The following is a 6,068-nucleotide window of genomic DNA, read 5'->3' on the forward strand; positions in this document are numbered from 1 at the left end:
AGTAATGATGTCAATTTCATATAAGGAAGACCCTAGGCTATCATGCATCATATAATCAATCAATTCTATCATGCAATTCCTGAAGATCCATAGCCTATCACTAGCATGCTGTTCTAACATATCACAATATCAAATAACAGTGTGGTAATTTGGGGTCACTTATTGGCTCTGGTTGATCGAACACATCACACCCTTCTCGATTATTTTGAAAACAAATTTGGAATTTTTTTAAATCTTTTCATTTCCTTAGTTTGAGACTGGACTCACACGAGTGTTCCTCCAATTCACTCAAACTGAAACTGTACGCACAACGCTTAGTGAGTTCCCCCAAAATACCACCACACAAATAGATAACATATACAAGAAACATGCTCAAATACTCATGCATGGCCCAACTAGCCTCGGGCTGGAATACCAGGCATGTCTACGATGGGCCCAGTTATCCCCCAGATGGAATACCCTCATATCATAAGCGGTTTGGTCCAATCAACCATCAGGTTGGAATACCAAAAATGTCGGGTCGAATCAACCATCGGGTTGGAATACCCCATGCCTATTGACTAATGCAAAAAGAAGTCTAGTCGCACCATATATCATACAATCATATTGGGTCTAATCAACTATCGGGTTGGAATACCACAAGCCCAATCAACCATCGGGTTGGAATGCCAATATACAACGGGTCCAATCATCCTCGGGACGGAATACCCTTGGGCCCAATCAACCATCGGGTTGGAATGCCCCCGGTTTGTTGGCTTATACACATAGCAGTAAAACCTCAACCATCAATCCACATATAACCAGTCAATAGACAATCGAGCGGATCTACAAACCACTAAGCATAGCATCATCCTATATACCAGGATACCGAACTAACAGATCACTACAGTACAATAACATGCATAACAGGATATCGAATCCAAAGGGCCCACCATAAACAAGTCCAAAAGAAGATTCATACAAGGAGTTGTCAAGATAAGATCTTTATACCTCAAATAACTTGCAAAAGGAATGATGATTCTGGATCTCTAAGCTTCACACCAAGCAATGAACCTTCAATCTTCTTCTATTCCTTCAAAATGAGTAATAAAACACAAACTTTTCTTCTCAAGAGCTCAAAAACACAAAATGATGGCTAAGGATCGAATTAGGGTTTCGGGCATATGGAGGCTAGTAAGAGGTCAAGTTCATGGGACTTAATGAACTTATATAGGGGTTAAACCCTAAAAGTTAGGGTTTCAAGCTGGCCAGATTACACCCAGCGTAACCCTCGTACGCCCAGCGTACGAGGCTCGAACTCGCGATCATACGCCCCACGTACTAGCCACAAGGACCAAAAATGCAATGTTTTAATTACAAAGGGCTAAAAGGAACATTGATGGTTTTATGCATAAGAAACAATCCTATGTTCTCATACAAACCCTAATGCTTGGATCTAGGTTTCTCTATTGTACATGCTTTGAATCCAAGACTTACAAAACTAGATCTATCATATATAATTCGAAATTATCATAAATAAAACAGATCTAAGTGGTTTACCTCTTTCAAGTAGCTTGAATCCTTTGTAATCTTCTTGATCTTGAGCTTAGAGTCACAATTGTAACTCCTCTAATGGTTCACAAACCCCACAAGCAAGAAGGCAATATGAGAAAGGGTGAGAGGTGCTAGAAATCGGCCCTAGGGTTCTCTTAGAATCAAGTGTAGTCGATTTCCACAGCCTAGGGGTCTTATTTATACTTGCAGGCTACTAGGGTTTCAGTCTAAACCCTAATGGACAGCTTAGCCACCAAGCAGCCCAAGGAACCTTCTGGAATAAGGCCTTGGACGAAAATATGATGGATCCCCATCATAATTTCGTTCCCCCTTAAGTCCATTAGGTTTCCTTAACCCAAAACTTAACTATCATACATTTGACAGTTTATACCCCTTTATTAAATTAATCTCTTTTAGTCACCAAATTAATTCGTAATTGATTTATGACTAATACTAATTAAATAAATATGATTTCTCCTTTAATATATTATTCTTATAATATATTAATAAACCATAATATTCTCTCTTTCTCCTTAAATTACCTTGTCAAGTTGCTTTGGAGAAGGCAACCCAAAAGGACCATGCACAACCGGGTCAAGTACATACCAAATATAGTTACGGGCTTAGACACTATTCCAACAAACATACCCGTTTCAAGTGTTACATCTTTGTTGATGGAGATCCGGTCTCTGACCCCACGCTCTATAGGAGCCTTGTCGGAGCTTTACAATATCTGACCTTCACTCGTCCGAATATTTCTTATGTTGTCTAGCAGGGTTGTCTCTATATGCATGGTCCGCGTGTTCCACATTTCCTTGCTCTTGAACATATTCTCAAGTACCTTAAATGTACTCTAATCCACGACATTCATATTCGTTCGTTAGTCATGCATCGCCCGGTCTCGTACTCTGGTGTTGATTGGGCCGGTTGCTCTATGACACACTGTGTATATCTTGGTGACAATATCATATCTTGGTCATCCAAATGACATCATGTTGTATCCCGCTCAAGTGCCGAAGCTGGGTACTGGGGGTAGCTAATGTTGTGGTTAAAGCTGTTTGGCTTCAAAATCTTCTTCTTGAACTATCGTGCCCTCTTTCTCGAGCCACTGTTGTTTTCTGTGATAATTTCAGTGCCATATATTTAGCCTCCAATCCTGTACAACACCAACATACCAAGCATGTCGAAATAGATTTACCTTTTGTTAGGGAACGTGTTGCGATTGATCATGTGCATGTTTTGCACGTACCGTCCACTTATTGTTATTTACTTTGTTCTTTTGTATATAGTATAGGGCTCTTTATGTAACTTGTACTCTTTATATATTGATATATATATATATATACAACACGAAACCATAAGGGGTTTTCCACAATATCAAACAATACGAACTCTCGCATGTGTGATATATAACTTTAAAGTGTGGAATATTACTCGTTCCTCTTTAGTTTTATTTGAGAATGTTAATTTGCTTTGACTAGATTAAACGGTGATCACTTTCTCATTCCACATACTTTCCTTTTTTTTTTTTTTTTGGTGGGGTTGCTGATTGCGAATGTCATTTTCATGCATTATTTTAATCGTGTTCTACTCATTTTCATTGCATGTTGTACATACATTCCATGCATTTTATCATTTATTGGGATCGAATTACACATTTTTATGGAATCAATATACGCAATAGGTACTTTGGTGTATATATTAGGAATGGTGCCGTGCAACGAAGCATGGCTGTGTGGTCGTGTACATGCATATATAAATTTCGAAGACCTAACAACTTTTGGTTAGAATCCTTAACTATTCTTGAGTTGATTCGGATGACATATCGTCATATCCTATGTAATGTAGGATATTATGCATATTATAGATTGTGTAATTTGTGGTTGATATATTATTCTACCACAGGTTTTTATTTTATTATGAGAAGTAATAATTGGTTCACTTGTCATTGGCTTTGAAAGTTGTTTACCAAAAAAATCTGAGGTTGATGTCTTGTAAACAACATAATGTTTTTTCTTTTTATAAACCATAAACTAATTTATTTTTAAATAACTATTTATGTCTTTCATGATATTTGAACTTATTACCTCTCATTTGAGAGAGTTGGTATTTATAAATATGTTAGTTTGTCACTTTGTCGTTTCACTAGGATAGGAGACATATGTGGCATAAGGAGCTAGACTTAATTCGTTGAATTCTCCAAATTTTTATTTTTTTATTTTTTATTTTATTTTTTAAATTAATTTAATCTATCACCAATTCACCATAATTATATTATCAAAATAACTATATAATATATTAAGTGAAGCAATTTGGAAGACTATAAGTTTGTGAATATACTATACTTTGCTTGATTCTTGTCTCCTTGACATATTTCACATTTTGTTGTTTTTGTTAAATTTATTAGCTTGATAGTTGAATAAAAGAATATAACCAAGCACAATATATTTTATCTTAAATGATTTGAAATTAAGGTCTTTTTAACTCAAACCCTCATCTGTTTTAGCTTTTATTTAGTGGCCGTCAAAAAACATAATTCATATAAAAAGCAAGTAATTAGTCGAGTCTCCTTGATTGGCGATGATTTTATGATGTGTTAGGTTTTTTTTTTTTTTGAACAGCAATGATGTGTTAGGTACAGAAAAGCATACGATATTTTGAAATAAGAACATGGTAGGATCATGTGGATGTGAGTATTAACTATTTCAAATTTTTTCTAAAAATAATATAATAAACGTTTTATTTATGCCATCCCAATTCTCTACCCAGTCCATCCTAGTAGTATTCTTAGCAGAGTTTTAAGTAATGTTAGGTGCAACTTTGACCATAATATCAAACTTCAAGTTTTTACGAGCCTCGTTGTTTATACTTTATAAGGAATGATTTTAAGCCATAAGAAGCTTTTTAGAACATTGATTATTAGCAAGGGTTTTAAGCTATCGTGATATAGCGTGAGCTTAAGTAATATTTTTTTTATAGAAAACTACATATCTACCCAGAATTATTAATGAGTTTTCATTAAATAGTAAAAAATTAGTATTTTCAGAAAAAAGTCAATAAAATCGATAGGTGATTAAGCTCACATGCTATTTTAGTCTTCCCAACTCCTATCTTGCTATAATGGGCTACGAACTAGACCCATTTTCGGTCCATGGATCAGAAATATATAAACCTCAATCTAGAAAAAAAATACTCTGTGTTTTCACACTTTCAACTTTAAGAAATTCTCTCAACCATTTCAATGGCTCAAGATCAATATTCACCCAGAAACTTTGTAATTTATCTAGGTATTTTATGTTATAGTTGTGCTTTATTAGTTTTTATACATTTAAGATAAGTTTATATTATTTATTAGCCAAAAAAATCAAATTGTGTTCTTCCACAGGAATTCACATCTAGCCGTAAGAAAATAGCAAAAATAGCAGCTAGATGCCATGAAATAGTAGGTAGTCTATGAGATTTTATGCATAGTGACTTGTACCTATGATTTTACGTATATAAGACTTTTATTATACCATCCAAAAATAAAAAACAAAAATCAATGAACACCGGAATCTGGGGGTTTTTGACTATACATGATACAGAATTAACGAAAAAACATCATAAATGGTCCTTGTGGTTTTCCAAAATCTGAAGTTTAGTACCCGTGATTTAGAAACGTCATAGCTGGTCCCTGTGCTTTCAAAACTTTTGACAATTAGTCTTTATCCCTAACTCCATTAAGTTTTGTCTGTTAATTGAAGGACATTTTCTTCATTTCACTACCACAGAGACCATTTATGATGTTTTCTCTTATTTAAAAAAAATGAAATAATATTCTCTCTCTCTCTCTCTCTCTCTCTCTCTCTCTCTCTCTCTTCCCGATCAACACACACAAACACACATTAACAACCATGAAATACCTAACCTAAATCTTCAACACCTTCAACTAAATGTTTCTGAAAATCGGGAGAGTGTAAGTACAAGTAACTTGAGTAACTACAATGGATCTAAGGATTTGAAATCGGACCTTCAAGATTACCCAACATACACACAACACACACACAGAGACTCGATTAATCTTCGGCACTCTCCATCACCGACAAAACCCCTTCATCTCCGACAATCCCCTTCCTCAACTTACACATCTACAGATTACACACCTAAAATCGATACACATACAAATTTACAGATCTAGAAATTGACACACACACACACACACTTATGACTGGTTTGGGGGAGAACATCGATCGATTCCTATTCGATAGATGCAGAGCATCTACACTTGGATACTTCTTCAAGATATGCAGTGCATCTACACTTTGATTCTTCTTCAAGATCTTCGATTGAATCCACTTTGTCACTTTTAGGTTCAAGTGATCGGAGTAGGATGAAAGGCGGTCAGATTTGGCTATGGAGATGAAGGAAACGAGCATGAGGGGGAAGAAAAAGAAGGAAGAACCTGAAAGTCATTGATCGAAGAAAAAGAAGGAAGAACCTGGAGCAATCACTTCGTTTAATTGTCAAGAAGATTGGGGGTTTAAAAGGATCCTACT

The sequence above is a fragment of the Lactuca virosa genome, chromosome 9, assembly GCF_052849685.1.
Source record: "Lactuca virosa cultivar CGN04683 chromosome 9, Lactuca_virosa_CGN04683_v6, whole genome shotgun sequence".
Lineage (NCBI taxonomy): Eukaryota > Viridiplantae > Streptophyta > Magnoliopsida > Asterales > Asteraceae > Lactuca > Lactuca virosa.